Here is a 17,229-nt window from a genome sequence, read left to right as displayed (position 1 = left end):
TCGCCACACTTTTTGAAATGGAGTACTCCTTCTTGGGTATTGATTGGTACAGAGCCAAAAAAAGAATACTTTACACTTTAACACATTTGCTCAAATTCATATTATTATTGAATGCTATTGATCATGTCATTTATCCACATGAATAGTGGCATGCTCAAGATATCACACTAAACATGAATCATGAGCTAACAAGGTATGAAAAATATCTACAAAAATATCTAGGCAACACAATTTCATGAATATCTTTCAAAGGATATACAGACAGACACACAAATACACAGGCAAAAGAAGTCGTTTCACCATAAGTGATGAAAAACAAGGAATTATAGGTTTATTTCTGCAGTTCTTGCTAATCCTTCCTATAGAACAATTGAATATAAATGCACGAGAAACAATTCAAGTCATTATCATCCACTAATTTTTCATTTGAATTCTTTCCATCAAATCACCCCTTTGTTTTATTTGTATTTGTGTGGGCTTTGAGAGATTGGAGTGACACTATATTGAGTAGATAACAGTTTCTCTTCTCAGGTGATTTCATTCAACTTGGGCTTCAGGCAGGAAAGTGCAAAAGTGAAACACGCGTCGCCATACTTGTGGCCATCTTAAATCGCATCGTGTCTCACCTGAGGCAATGAAGTACTTTCCCATAACAGCACTTTCAGTGTCGGTTCTGACACAATTCCCAAATTTAAACAGTGTTTTAGAATTGATGAACATCAGTATAAATTGGAGCATGTTAAGAATGTAACCAATTAATTGCATAATGGAAATGAAGAGCAGAGGGGCAGCTCCGGTATTTGATCAATAGAAGTGAAAAAACATGAGAGGGGAATTTGCCTAAACGTTTGGGTGTGTTTAAGTGGAGTTTAACAGTGAGATTAAAACATTTGAATGCATTTGTTATGATCTGGCTCCGAACATCAGCTTACCATGTGAATATTCAATTTATTTGAATGGAAGTGGGATGGATGCCTGTGTTGTGATTTGATATAGAGTCTGTTACAATCACCCTTCATTACTGAGCAACTCTCCTTGGAGGAGCAGAGAACCTTGTAACAAACTTCATTTGAAATGATAACCACATTTGCAATGTATTTTGGGTTTCCTGAAACCCAGTTGCGCAACATTTGCATTTCCTGAATACCAGGGCATTTGGCATATATGGCAGTTGTTTAGTGGGCTAGCAGTGCAACACTCCAATGCACACATCCACAGATTTGAGATTTATATCTTGTTTGAGATGAATGGTATTGTCTTTGTTCGTATGTGTGCAATTTTTTTTTTTTTTTGTGTATTTTCCAGGCTTATGCTATGCCCTCATTGGCGCATGGCCGAAGACTTGCTTTTTTTTTTCCCCTCTCCTCCCTCACCCTCGTCGTTTTTCCTCTGCTAAGGTCAGGGAGCGCTACACCTGTGGCGGACCCCAGTTGGCCTTATTGTTCTGTATACCTTTGTTAAGTCAGCTTTGTTGCTCTTTCATCTTGAATCTTTTATTGAGGCACTTTTCCCCCCTCCATTTTTCTCAAAAAGATTGACCCACAAACTTAGAAGCAGCGGGGCATTCAGTTACATACAATACAAAATGAACCAATCAAAATCATGTGGCCCCCGCTTTGCAAATACAGTCTGTGTGGAACAGTTATAAAAATTGTGCATACTGCTCAAACTGTTGGCCCAATTTTCTAAGCGCATAACGGTCCAAAATATAATTTATTTTCCTCACCTCTCTTTAAAAACTGTGCTAGAGGGCATTGCGGTGCAACTACGTTTAAAAAAATACGTAAAAAAATAAAATCAACCAAATGTTTTCTGATCATCCAATGAAATTGTGTTATCCCGTTTAACCTGAAGATGGCACCACTCAGAACATTTTGCCCCAAATTCAAGGTTTCAAACGATTATATATATATATATATAAGTTCATTTGGGTTGAGTGGTCTTTTAAGCCTCCATCTTACTGCGTGGGATGTTTGCTGGCCTTGGAGAAAGTAGCAAATGTACATTCATGTCAGGGCCACGCCTGGGTTTGTTCAAGATTGCAAATGCTCACAAACAGTTTGGATTTTCCTTGTCGCTACAACAGTACAGGTAAACGTCGACAAACTTGAAGGAATCCAGACAAGAACACAATATCTGATACCTTCGCCAACACTCGCAATTTTTTGCCCTCAGTTGAATGAACACAACCGCTAAACCCTTTTAAAGCCAAAAGGCAAATATTAGTTGATGGCGGCGAGGTTGCAATTGTGTATTCCCATCAATGACTTGCTAAAGGTTGTTCGCCAAAATTCTCTACTGCCCCCCCCCCCCCCCCCCCCCCCCAAAAAAAAATGTTTTCATTCATGACCAATGTGATGGGATTATTTGGAGTCACTCGATTGCATTTACTAAAAGCCTGAGACGCGTGCATGTGATAATTGCTAGATAAAGACATCAAGGATGACGTTACTGTGAAAACATGTTTCCCGGGCTATTTCAAAGCGGGTTATAGATTACGCTGCAGTTTTACCCATTCAAAAATAGTTCCTACTCAAGAGTGGAAAGTAAATTGAATTTCCAATGAAAACAATTCAATTTAGATGACTATCCATTTTGTGCCATGCTCTTTTGAATCCTGCATGCTAAACATTTGACTTCACTCACATTTAGGATGGGAGCAGAAAAGGGGAAGCAGTGACAACCTGATGAATTACCTCTAACCGGGCCATTATGTGGCAACATGTCCTGCTGGGTGGATTCCCAGGAGTTGCTGTGATTGATTACCTGTGTAGCCACATAGTCATTTTTAAGATAGGTTACCAGGAATGGTAACTTTGTTGGCTTTCATGACATTTTTCAAAAATCGTTTGTTTAATCAGATATACATTTTCCCTGATTGTAATGACTTCAGTCATGTACCGTACTTGGGACATGACTGACTACGGTGCGGGAATTTTCACATTTATGTAAAATTATTTCAAATTAAGTGTGACACTTGCAGACATTGCTACTTTAGTCTAAACAATTTATAATTCTTGATTCCTGGTAAGCGAAGCATGACCCCCTAAAAACTAATCACAATTTCCCGTACCTGATCAATAAAGTATACAGATGCATTATTAGTGCAATGCATGCATCTATTAATGCCAACATTTGAAGCAGTTTATGTAAATAATACATTGAAGTCAAACCGAATTAAATATTGATCCAAGTTGTATTATTAAACAAGGTAAAAAAAAAAAGGCCTGTGTTTCAACCATGATAAGTTTAATTTGTTAATACTGTAGTTGTAAATTTGTTGGCAATTTGTTTGCAGTTGTACTTACGTTTATTCAGTTTATTCCAGTAACATAGCAGCTTTAAATACAGGTACATGCATTTACTATTTATTATTAAAAAAAAATAACAGAATCTTTATTTCTCATCATTTTAATTGGACAGTTCCATATTACAAATGGAGATCAAACACTGCCAGTTTGGAAAGGGAGGCTGTGGAAGAAAAACAATAATAGTAAACAAACAAAAAAATGCTGCAGTACAGAACAGATTTCTTCTTACCAGCCTTGAAAATCCGACAGAGCCCAGGACTTGACCAATGTACGCGAGTGGGGGTCATTAAGATTTCCACACATGCCACATAATCTTCCAGCGTACCAAGGAGCTGGCTTGGCTGTGACGTTAGTAATGCTGAACTCCATTTCCAACTCTGATTCCAGTGCATGATCTTTCTTCAGGACAACTATCACCTTAGACTGGTGCTGGGCCACGCCAGATGACAGAGACACCCCTAAGGGTAAAGTGTAAGGTAGTGGCACATGCTGTCCATTCACCTGTCGTGTGGACAATGGAGTGATTAAGAAGACACAAACATTTGTGTCCTTAGATATTTACGTGTTTTGTTTTTTTTTACCTTTACAATGCCATCCTGGATTACAACTGAGAATCCCATAAGGAGGATTTGGAACACTGTCACAGGCCTGGTGCTGCTCCCGTCACAGGGTCCATAGTAAGAGATGAGGCTGAACCAATTTTGGGCAGTCTCGTTGCAAAGGCTCATCAACTTGTAAGGCTTGCGGTGTCAAGCTCAATTGCTGTCCATTGAAAGCAGAGAGCTGCACACTGCCTTTGAGTTGACATACTTCTTGCCCAAAACAGCTCCAGGAGCCATTCCTCAGAGAACACAGCTGTCCGGGGCTGCAGGCTGCCTTTTCACAAATGGCTCCACCTAGAGGGTGGCACCAGCATCTCTCCGTGCAATTCGCACTGTACATCTGCTCGTCCAGCTTTTAAAGAGAGGGAGTTATTTGAGTTACTGTACCAAAACTATTAGAAAAACCTTTGCTTATAGTTACCTTCATGTATCTACCATGAAGCACACACCCACATTGGCTGACCGGTAAACATTCACCCCAGTCAAATCCATTTCCATTCTGGCACTGGCATCCTCCCGAACAACCAGATGCGGAGGACCCAGGATGCAGCAAGGCAGGACATGAGTTGGAATTGGACTCAATGCACTGATTTGGGCTGCTGTGGTTAGGACACTTCAAAGCTGGTGGTACAAATGATTCAGTTTAAGAGCAGATAGAATACTTTACATTTTCATTGGATCAAACTGGTTTACTCACAGCAAGGGCTATTTTCTCTCCAGGACGAGTTATTCCTTGGCCTGACAGGCGGTAGCGTAGGCTTCAAGTGCTAGACACACTGCCGCAATATAGGCTGCCCCACCACAAATGGCTTTGAGGCACACATCTCTGAACACTTGGGGTTGAACACCCCTGCTCCAGCAGTGTTTGAATTCAATGCTTGTGGTCAAGAGGATGTCACATATTGTTTTGGCCTCTGATGACAATGCGCACTGGCCAGAGTCCTCTCTACGAGCCCCACTGCAACTCTGCCCAGGAGCAACAACAGACCAGCTCTGGAAAAAATCTGCAATATTTTTGGCAGGATACCCACTCCGTAGTTCCAGGTCATCAGATTCGTCCCCATTGAAATTGCCACAAAGGCCTGAAGGCGTGCCAGTGGAATCCCGTGGTATATTTAGCCTGAGATACTTTGTGGAGGACAGCTGAAGACTCACCCCAGCTACAGACGTAATGATCAACCTACCACTATCTTCATAAACTTTGAGCATATTATTACTGTGAGGTACCTTGAAGTCTACACCATTCACCTGGAAAGAAATTCGTTTTTCACAATTTAAGGTTTCTTTTGTAGCTCAAGCTGCAGAACTTACAAGTATTTCCCATGGTGTATTTGGACTGATGGTCACCTCCATTGCAGCAAAAACAATAACCAGCTTGCTGATGATAAAGACAGAGCCGCCAATGCCCTTCTCAAAGCGAAGCAGCAGACTGTGGCCATGTATATCTTCAGGAGAGCGTTCAGACACTAAATAGGTGCAAGCGCCATAGTGTGGTAAAACCAAACCATCAAAAGTCATATAGCCAAATCCAGCAAAAATTTCACAAGCTCCATGTTGCTGAGGTCTTGCCTCAAAAGGGCCATCACTTGACCGGAAACTCTCTGTGGGCTTACAGAGTGATGGTTTGCAAGACACTTTCCCATGACAGTAACAATTGTTACAGCCATTCATATCCGAAAAGTAACCAGCTGGATGATATTGTCCCTCGTATAAGCAACCGCAGTCTTCCGGCAGCACGCAATGACCATCGCTGAGAACATAACCAGGGTCACACTGGCAGCCCTCCACACAACTGTCACTGCAGTTTGTTGAAGAGGAAAGTCTATGACATGCAACAGGACACTGGGGTCCACAAAGTTCATAGTGACTGTTCTTGGGGCATCTCATACCTATGGGGAAAAAAATAGTTTGAGAAACTATGATACCGGAGTGAGTTATTACAAGTAAATTCATTGTGGACATGTAACTAATTAGACGATTAGAAATGTGTTCTACTCGTGCTTCAGAAAACTTGGCAATAAAAGTTGGCAATAAACAAAATCAAAATCAAACTTCCAAATAGCACCTTTTTTTTTTTTTAAATAGCGTTTGGAAAGGCAAATTCAACTTATGAACAACTCAGAATTCTGAAAATCAGAATAAGCACTTTGGATAAAGAGTCTGGTATGTGTGTGTGTGGTGGTGGGGGTAAGATTTGGTAAAAAAAAAAAAAAAAAACTCAGTTGTCCTCACTGCACTTCTTCATTTGTCTCCAACGCAGGGAACTCCTTCAATTGGCTCACGAGTATGATAAAAATATCGAATTTCTTGAGGCCAGCCAAAATTCCAAGATGCCAATGTGTCAAAATAAGGGTGATGTTTAGAACGTTGATACTTGAACCAAACCTTGCTTTAACTGGTGCCATTGGAAGATTATTGGTGTGGGAAACCAAATACATTGTGTACAAAAGCAATCTTCTGTGTCAGAATGTATGTATGGGATACTACAAAAATTATAGAAAGTGCTCCTTTTATATTATAAATTCCAAAAGGGTGGCGACCATTTGGCACATTGCTCCTCTAATGTAAGTGTCAATTTAGCATTTCTTAAAATCCTCAAATTAGTCATTTTACTCACCACAAAAGGTGTCATTCCTCCAGTTCCTGATAGGCAACTGAGCTGCTTGGCAGGCAGATACATAGGCTGTGATGGAATTGCAAAATGCCAAATAATGTCCTCCATAAAAACAGCTGTCTGTTATACAATTATGGAAGAACAAGTTTGGACTCAAACGTGAAGCACACTCTGCAAAAGGACCGTGTTCATCTTTGAGTATGCCACATAAATCAGTTCCCTCAAAACGTTTGCGCACATCCGTAGGGCACGTTTTTGGTCTGGAAGCGCAGTGGGACCGACAGGCCATGGCACCACCCACCCACCCAACTGCGAACAAACTCCAGTGTACTTTGAGCTTCCTTCTCATTCGGCATAAGTTGGTCAGCATAAGGGTCCGAGTTGGCATTTCCGCAGAGCCCGCGAACAGATGATTCATAACTTCTAGGGAGGACAACCATCACAGTGCCAGTTTCATGGGCAATCAACAGCCATCCCATATGAACATGAATAACTAGAGATGATAGAGTGGCAAAGGCATTGAGATGGCCTGTATGATGCAAGTATGGCAAAGGTGTATGCAGTCCATTGATCTGGGGATGAAATGTAAACAAATAAAAATGATTTCTAGGGTAATTAAAATTGAGAGGGAACAAGGTACTTACAAGCACTTTGTTAGGATCTTCTTTGCTGATGACAACTTCCAAATTGTGGAATGATAGTGTTAAAGTCAGACTATTAACCAATCTTTTATGGCAACTTGCACCAGAAGTTGTGATGTTGAATGGTTCCAATCCGTTTAAATGGTCATTTGTTTGAACTAAAACATAAGCACAACTATCCCTAAAGTCATAATGGTGTCCATCAAAGGATGTGAAGTGCAGCCCAGTGATAACACAATTCAGAGGTTTGTCAAGTTGACATATCCTTTTGTGAGGAAGTTGCTTGCAGGACATTCCTTTAGGGCACTGGGATGAACTGCACTTAATTCTTCCTGGTTTGCAAATGCAAAGTTGTCCACAGTCATCTGGGATCCAAAAGCTGGAGTTGAGGCGGCGGTATTTGCCTCTGGAGTGCGTGCAAGCACATTGCTTAGGTGGTACGCATCCCTCTAGACTGCTGATGAAACCCGTGTTACAGAAGCAGCCTTGGACACAAGCGGTATGACAGAGTCTGTTTTTAAATTCACAGGTTGGAGGACAGGCTGAGCCACAAGACTTATAGTGGCTGTTTGGTGGACATCTCACACCTGAAAATAGATGGCATAGGTTTTAATTGGATCAAAACACTTTCACAGCATATGGACCTTAAATCACAAAACATACCGATTTTCAGTTCGGGGGGCCAATAATCATTCAGCTCTTCACAACATAAAGAATAGGATGTTGAGGCCTTTCGGAGAGCAGCATCAGGTCTTCCTTGCATGAGGTCAGCAATACAACTTTGATAAAAGGCTTTGGGGTTTACATGGCTGTGACAATGTGCAAATGGGCCAGTAGGCTCAATGAGGTCGTCACGGTGACTTTTCTGACCAACGAGGATTTCATTTGGCATATCTTCCAGTAAAGTAGCGTTCAAATTGTCCTTTTCACAACCAGTACAACAGCTATGATCACCGTCGAAAACATGGAACGCTTCAGTCAGCTCCACACTTGTATTGGCGACAGGCAACCCGTGTAGATTGATTGCGTAGTCATCTTGAGGTTCACCATTAAAGTTGCCACACAGCCCATAGATAAGACCTCTATAGTTGGGGTCCAGCATTATAGAGAGAATAGTGGTATCCCAGTCAAACAGTACATGGAGCCCAAAGTCAGTCTTCATTGGGTTTTGCCCTCTTGATTTGAAACTTCAATCTTACCACAAAGCAGTGTAACAGGAATATAATTTACTTGCCCATTTCGCTGAAAATAAAGCGGGTATTAGTCATGAAGATATGGAAGCACTTAACGGTAAATTTCATGTACTTGAACACTGTCCTTTTCAGCCAACTTAATGACAAATCCATATGCTTGTACAGTCACCAGCTGTGTAGAGGACACTTCTTTCGTCACTTTTTTTTAGAAACCATGAAAGGTGTCACTCCTGCTGCACCTTTGCTGCCGGAAAGAAGATAGGTGCAGGTACCCTTGATGTCATAGCTGAATCCATCAAAAGTGTGGTAGTGTTTGCTCCCCAAGGTCCAACACAGCCCGGGCGGGCTCTCACAAACTGCTTCACCATTGCTGAGGTAGCAATAATCAGGTTTGTTACACTTGACCTCACAGGGATCTTGGTCTGAGAAAATGAGTTTTAAAACAGATGATAAATATACCAAGAAAAATAGATGGGGTAATATATTTCTTTCTCAAATAATCTTACCAACTTTGTGGCAACCAAGAATTCCATTCAGAAGCATACAGATGTGCAGTGGTGGACACTTGTGTTCCTCACAGATAAGTGGAGGCCCACAAGTACAGGTGACAGTGCAGTTATGTAGAAGTTTGCTACCAGAGACCTGCCATTAAAATTAACCAGTAATGAATATTTGGAATATGAGAACATGCTTCCTAAGCCAAGTATTAAATCACCACCTCTAGTTTTCACCCTTCATACATGCAGCCGCACTGCCCTGCTGGCGCACATTCATGACTGTTATAAAAGGTGCTGAGCATCACATTGGCATCCTTCCTCACAGTGTCTGGGACACTTTGTAGCGAAGCTCATCTCTGGACAGAGGGTGGAGCAAACGTTGGCACAATGGCTGAAATGACTGAACTGAGGGCATTGCCTAGCTATAGAAGACACAAATGAAATAATTCTTACCTATTTTATTGTGCGCTTTCAAAAGGAGGAAAAAAAAATCACCATCTGTTGGGCTTACCGCAGCCTGTGATGTTTCTCCAGGGGTCGACATTCACACCAGCCACTTTGCATGTCGCCTCGTACTCCCTTAATGCCTCACATAAAGCTTGCTTTTGGCCATCCGCAACACAAAGTTTATTCAGGCACTGGGTGTAATATTTCTGAGGGAATGTTGCATTGTGGCAAGCAGAAAATGGCCCCTTTGGCCAGGTAAGAATGCCACAATACAGGTTAGAGGTATACTCTAGCGTAGGGGATCGACAACGTTGGCAGGTGCTGTTACACGTTTCGTCGCAAGAGGAATCTGAGCGTGACAATTTCCATGACTGCCAAAAGATAACTGGGTCAGAGATAGCAGTTCCATTGGGTAGCTGCATGTCATCTGAGGGATCATCATTGTAGTTTCTACAAAGGCCACACGTTGTATTATAAAAAGCAATTTAGAGCTTGACCTCTACATAGTTGCGAATGTCAGAAATAATCATCAAATGTGCAGCCTTGATAGTCATCGATTCATTTTTCTAATGCACAGTGACATTGTTTTCTGAGAATGGGAGGTTCTTGTAAACGCCATTAACCTAAAAAACAAAAATATTAAGCAAATCATTAAGTGCAGATTGCCTATCAATTAACGTGATTAGATTTTTCATGACTTACTTGGATTTGATCAAGGTATGAAGTTGACATCATTAGTCATGTTGTTGACTAGTACTGTATATTAATTTGTATGCCTTCACTGTGGTTACTACACACAGCGATCAAAAGTGGCTCCATAGTTCGGCCCTTGCACGTTTCTACTAGAGCGTAGTTACCTGAACCATTAAATTAAAAAAACTGTCCATCAAACATATTCAAATGGGATCCATTAATGTAGCAATTGGCCATTTGAGCTTTGGGGTGGCAACCTTGAATGCCCCCGATCAGGACACACTCTTCCTCCTGACTACATGACACATCAACACATGTCATGTTCCCACCAGGATGACACAAACATCTTTGCTCACATGTTGACTTGTCCTCTCCTGGTAGGATGTATTCTGCATTTTTGTGCCAGCAGCCACAGTTGGCTGGATCGTCACAGATACTTCCACTGTGGACCAAACCAGGTCCACAGAGACAGTTCTCGCCAATGTTTGAAGGGACCTCAACTGTCAAATTACGCGAACCAAATGTCAATAGGGGAGTTGCTCATGTTGTAGCTGGTACTGGAGGGACATGCATCATCTGCAAAGATACAGTACGGACAAAAGAGAAAGGGCAGGAGTAGGTCAGTGTGCGAGTTACTAATGAAACATTAGTACCATCTAGTGGATGGGTAGAAGGTCGTGGTTTAATGAACTTATACTGCATCTGCAACAGCTTTTGATTTATGTGGAAAAAAAACTGTCAGATATCACACCATAATTTTCATGCAGAGAGAATTTGACTATTAATACAAAAATTGCAATGTGTTGCAACACAAGTGCTGAGCAGTTTAATACTCACAGCAAAATTCAGGGCTCCTCCAGGCATGAACTAAAGCCTTGCGATGAAGGCAGACATCAGCATACTCAGCCAGAGAACGGCACACTGCAGGCTGCACATCTCCATAAAGACACAGGTCACTGACGCAGCTCTTGTAAAAGCTGGAGGGGTCCACTTTGCTATGACAGTGTCTGAATGGTCCATTAACTTCCAGAATCTTCCCGCAAGCCGCTGGGTCAGAGAAGTGCTCCAAAGCCTTAGATGAACAATTTGGACAGCTTCCACCTCGACAGCCTTCCACACACGAGTGGTTCTGTCCGCTTCTCCAAGCTTTTCCAAATTGTTCCGGAGTGAGATGCTCCTGTGTGCCATTCATTGTGAGGTCATCAGCAGGCTCAGAATTGAAGTTCCCACATAGGCCAGAAGTAGCATTAGCATATTGACGAGAGAGGCTGATGACTATGATCCCTTCTTTGCTAAGACTTAAAGAGAAAACTGTCGAATGGATGTAAGTGTGCAGTCCCAATGAATACACTAATGTGCTTCCGCTGACATAAAATGGCAGGCTCCTCTTGGTGCCATCAACCTGCAAGAGTGACAACAACTGCGTCATCACAGTGCTGCGCAACACATCAACAATGCAATATTAACCTAAGGGCTTAAAAAATAAGACTTACCTCTACCCTTCCTGGATTTTTGTTGTCCAGTTGCACATGTTATTTATGATGACCAAGACATTTGGTGCCAAATGATTATATGGATTCGTCCGCACGTCAACTTTGATGAATTCAAGACCATGGCCCTGTTCACAGATGCCCAGTAACTGATACTGGCAGGTGCCAAGGAAATTATACTCATGCTTGTCAAAAGTGACTACCGCTGTAGCGGCACGTTGTATAATTACGCTGCACACAGCTTGTGATTCCATCCTGGAGACGGCAATACTCATCATCACCACAATAAGCATCATGGCAGTGGATCTGGCGCGTGAAAGGATTACAGGCACAACGTCATGTACATGATTCATCAGCCCAAAAAGTCTTGTTGCTCTGGTAATGAACTCCTTTGTATGTACAGCCGCACTGAGATGGAGTGACACAGATGTTGCCATCAAGAAGAAAACCAGGATCACACTGGCATCCTTCAGTGCAGGATGAATTGAAGTGGGCCTCGCAGGTAGCAGGGCAGGCCGTCCCACACGTTTCATAATGGCTATTTGCTGGGCAGTAGAAGGCTGACAGAAGAGGGGGAGGAATGCATACATTTTATATTACTCAAAATTAAAGTTTACAATATTGTTTTGCCATTTTAGATTCAGTCTTGCTTATGCCTTAAGGCAGACTGGTCAAAAATGTTTATACGGTGTAACAGTTCAACAGGAAAATAACATCCTCCTGATTTAAAGAAGGGTAAAGAAGGGTACAGTGCAACAAGTGTAGGAGAAGAGGCATTAAATAAGAAAAGCTTTGAGTGCAAAAAATTGCTGCATGCAGGACCTGACTGAACAATTGTGGAGAAATGCCAAGTATATGAAGAGGATGGGCTCACTCTCTTTCTATTCACAATGCCAAGCTTCATTAAATACGCAGTTCTGCCACTTTGAGCAAAAGGCTGCTCTACAACACAGGGTGGCAGTGGCGCAGCAATTACACTTCTTAGTACAGTTAACATTCCACAAAATGTCGCCAACCTATTGAAAAATAGAAGTGGAGAAAAAACAAAGCACATGTTGTTAGACATTTCTTTAAGGTCGAATGAACAAGCAACCTTTCAGACTTTATGCAAAACTGGTTTGATCATTTTGCATAATTTTTTGGAAACAAAAAGTTATCGGGTGCAATGTCAATTTGCAGAGCGGTCAGTCATTGATCAGTTCGCAAATAAAAGACTGTTTTGAGGGGCAACATTACAGCTTTTATTTGACCTAATGTTCATTTTCCAGAGTTACAGGAGTGTTTGCTGTTGCCCCGGTTCCTTATTTGCAGTATTTGGTGGGTGCCGCAAATGAATTCAATTACAATATGGTAATTGACAATTGGTAAATGACAACGTGTTTATGTAACAGTACATTATTTCTGTCAGAAGTTTCTTTTGCTTTACCTATATGAATGTTCGTTTTATGCCTGGCCAGTTCTTGAATGCCTCCTAGAGGTCATTGAGGTTTATACTTTTGCATCTGTCAGTCTCGGGCATGGAAACCTGCCAAGCGATGGCAAAATGATATATTTTATACACATAAATATTTTTGTGATGCATTATAAATAGTGTACAGTTAATAAGTTAAATATACTGTACATTTTGCTTTCTTGTGATCAGATTCATGATGGCTACGTTTTAATGATCCGTGCCAAAAATCCTGAACATGTAAAGTCTAAATATTTTAAGGATATTATGCAAGTCAGACCAAGCCAATTACGTCAAATAACATGCCTTATAAAATAGTTCTTTGCCAGTTACACCATAAGTTCTCAAAAATGTGGGTACCAGTACCTCTGGGGTTACGCAAAGGAACTTTGGGGTTTTGTGAGATTTTAACTGGGTTTTGCAGGCATCAACTATAATTTTCTGCTTTTTAAGGAAGTGAAGGAAACATGTTTCTTTTCAAAGTAAATGTAGCATGTAGCACGTTACAGCCAAATTGTGTTGGTGACTCATTTGTAAAACATTGTATGCCTTTATTTTGTCAAGTTTTATATGGGTGTTGCTTATGTTTTAATTTCAATTGCAATGAACTAACTTGTTAAAAAGGTATACAATCTAATTGCGTGCCTCATAGTGCTGCCCAAGGTAGAAACATCCACATTGCTCAGGTCTCACACAGCCATTCTCACTCTGCACTTATCCAGAGTCACACTGACATCCCTCATAGCAGAGCCATGGACACGGTACATCAGATATTATACCGCAGGACTCAGGACATGCACCAACACATATACTGTAGTGGGAATGCTCAGGGCATGAACGTGCTGTGGGAGAGAATGTGGGTTGGGGGTAGGTGATTTTAAGAAGCTTCTTAAAATAATTAACCATTGGGACTGTGAGTGTTTACAGATCTGGGTGGTTTTACAACAAACAAAAAATATGAATTAAGCCTACCACATTTATTCCCCCTCCATGGTTTGACCTCAGCTCCGTCATCCTGGCAGGCAAAAGTGTACTGCTCCAGACTGTCACAAAACGTTTCAGTGTTATTTGACCTACACAAATCTTTCACGCAGTTATGGAAATATGGCATTGGGTCCACTATGGAGTGGCAACTCCCAAATAAGCCTGCAGGAGCAAGCAACAGGCCACATAGGTAATCTGATTCATATTCCTTAGCAGAGCTGCATAAAAAACATTCATGACAGCCATTGGAGCAGTTTGTTACAGAGGGAGAAAGGCCAAACCAGGAAACTGTCTGTATGGGATCATCTGACATCAGACTCTCTTGGTCATCTGTAGCCCCAGCAGCAGCTTTTTGACACAAGCCACAAAGTCTTTTGTGTGTTGCTAGAATGGTCAGCTGTATTAATTGAGGTCCTCCAAAGGTGACCACAGTGCTAGTATCTGCCGCGATGATGCGCGTCAGCGAGCCAGAAAGCAGTACTGCGACACCATTAATATAAAGAGGTAGTGATTTTGTAACACCATCAATCTGCAAGAAATGGCACATTTATTATATTTGGGAAACATCTCTTGGTAAATTTGAAGCATTTACCTCAACTTTTCCGGACTGTTTGATGGACAAGGTCATTTGATGGATATTAAGGTACAGCTGGCCTTTGTGTATAACAGCAGAAAACCCAGATTCGTCACACAGCTTGAATAAGAGGAAATGCAGATTACCCATCTCCAAATCGAAGTGATCTTCCTGAAAGGTTTTTAAGTGCCTGCCACCCATGATGGTGCATTTCAAATGTGAGGCATGGCATTCACGGTGGCCAAGTTTGATACCACACACTGTTCCATATGGACATGTGTGTGTTCTACAATGCATGACATTGTGGCCCATACATAGACATGACCGAAGGCAGTTCTCGTCAGGATAGGTATTTTCATGACGTTTGTAGTAAATGCCATTAAAACTGCAGCCGCATTCAGAATTTGGTACACATTCCCCATCACTGTGGAAAAACCCAGGCTTGCAAAAACAGCCTTCCTTTGCATCTTTCTGAAAGGAGACTTTAGGTTTGGGCACAGGCAAATATGTGAGTGGAACAGAGGCGGTATTCACTTTTCGATGGGCATGTGGCAGCTAAGGAAAAGGAGGACAGTAAATTATTCAAACTAACTCTAAAATGAAGTCCTAGAGGTAGGATTCTACTTGATTACTTACGGCAGAAGTTAGGGCCTCGCCATTCATCCACTTCTGCACCAATTTCTTGACATACTGAAACATACCGGGACAGAATCTGGCAAAGGGTTGTCTGGTTACCATTGCAGAGGTAATGAACACAGTTATCAAAGAAATCTTGTGGCTCCACTTTTTTTGTGGCAGCTCTGGAATGGCCCCTAAGGATCTATTAGTCTGCCACAGAAATGTTTTTCCCGATAAAGCTCCTGCTCTTGTGAACTGCAGCCTGAAGTGCTGATAGGCACATCCCAACATTCATGTTCAGCGCTGGTTCTCCATTGTCTGACTGCTTGAGTAATATCAAAGTCATCTGGTAGCAGGTCATCCTGTATCTCATCATTTAAGTTACCACACAGTCCACATAGATTACCAGCAAAGACCTTGGGCATTGTGACAGTCAATATGTCTGGGCTGTATGTCAGGACAACACCAACGTCTGTTTCTATACACACTGACTGTCCTTTCAGATAAAGCATTATTTTGCCTTGATTCAAAACAGAAGAAAGGTTCATCAGCTGACCGTTTACCTAAAACAGATTAAATTAATTAGTAAATAAAACCTGTTAAAATGCTGCGTACAGCAAATTATGCAACTTACCGCAACTTTGCTATGCCATTTATATGACATCTCAATGGAATAAACAGCAAGACGTTTTCCAAGAACACCATTTAGAACCTTACAGATTTCTCCAGTCTGGCAGTGAGAATGAGTGCATATAACAGTCTTGGATCCAGGTTGGCAGATGGATTTCTCTTCACACTGCTCATCTATCCAAAAGAACTTTGTGGGTTAACAGTAAGACCCATTGTGGACACAGCCACACTCACTGGGTAAGACACACTTTCCATTACTTAGCAAAAATCCCTTGTTGCACTGGCACAATTCCAGACATGGGCGAGAGCAGTTACGGTGGGGATCTGGGTTACCACATGTTGCCTGGCAGGTGGACCCACACAACTTATAATGGCTATTTATAGAACAAGTCAGACCTGGAGGGGGGTAAATGGTTAAGTTAAATTCTTGGCCCTTCTCATTTAATACATTAAAAAAAAAAAAAAGGAAACAATAGTTTGGAACTTACGGCACTTTGTGAGTGCTCTCCAGTTTTGGAGCCTTCCTCCAAGCCTCTGGCAGATGTTGGCATAAGAATTCAAAATCTTACACCCCAAAGTGGCAGCTCCGAGACACAGTCTGTCCTCACAACTACGAACAAAGGGTTCAGGATCAATATAGAAATGACAGTCACTAAAAGGTCCATCTTTCCTCTTCAGTAAAGTGCATTTATTCTCATTGGAGTTGGCCTTTACTCCAGGATTAGATTGTGTGGAACCGCACACTTGACATGGGCCATCGTGACAGTCTTCTATACATGCAGTGATGTTGTCCAACACCCAGGAGAGGGTGAAATCTATACTTTTGGACTCATTAGTACCATTAGAATTGATTTTGTCATCTGAGGTGCTGTCATTGGCGTTTCCACAAAGGCCACACAGATGTCCATGTAGCTTTAGGTCAGCTTCAACCTGGATATTATGAACCCAGTCATACTGGAGAGTCATGCCAAAGGAAGTATCCAGAACAATAGTGGGACCACTTGGATACATTCTAAGGATCCCATTACCCAAGATGATCGGTGGGATGTCCATTGACCTATGAATATCAAAGGAAAAAAAAAAGACAGTGACTAGATAAATGCATGAATGAATGACAATTTGTTCCTCAATAGTGGTGAGTGTTCTTACCCTGATTTGATTCAGCTCCCCCTTAACTATAGATATGTTAAAACCATGGCTTTTTATCTCCACACTGTGAATGCTGGAGACATTCACACCCTTCATATATGCTCTGGCTAGCTTAACTTAGAGTGGAGTGGAAGAATTTATGCCTGGACAAGTGGTCTGCACTAATGTGTAATTACAATTTCCCAGAAGAACAAAATGTCTTCCATCAAAGGTGCGATAGTAAGAATCACCCCATACAGAGCATATTTTAGTTTAAGGAACAGAACTGATGTCCATTTTTGATAGCGCACTGTTCTTTGTATTATATAGATGACAGTGCAAGTCACAGCGCATTTC

At 41.6% G+C, this 17,229-nt stretch overlaps 1 pseudogene; it reads right to left on the bottom strand.

Annotated features, from left to right (window-relative positions):
* Nucleotides 1–3,339: 3,339 nt before the first annotated feature.
* Nucleotides 3,340–17,229, bottom strand: part of LOC148425535 (IgGFc-binding protein-like) — a 17,013-nt pseudogene continuing 3,123 nt past the window's right edge.

The sequence above is a fragment of the Hippichthys cyanospilos genome, chromosome 3 (genome assembly GCF_059441005.1).
Source record: "Hippichthys cyanospilos isolate Australia breed blue-spotted pipefish chromosome 3, RoL_Hcya_1.0, whole genome shotgun sequence".
Taxonomy (NCBI): domain Eukaryota; kingdom Metazoa; phylum Chordata; class Actinopteri; order Syngnathiformes; family Syngnathidae; genus Hippichthys; species Hippichthys cyanospilos.
This window is presented reverse-complemented; position numbering and strand designations above follow the sequence as displayed.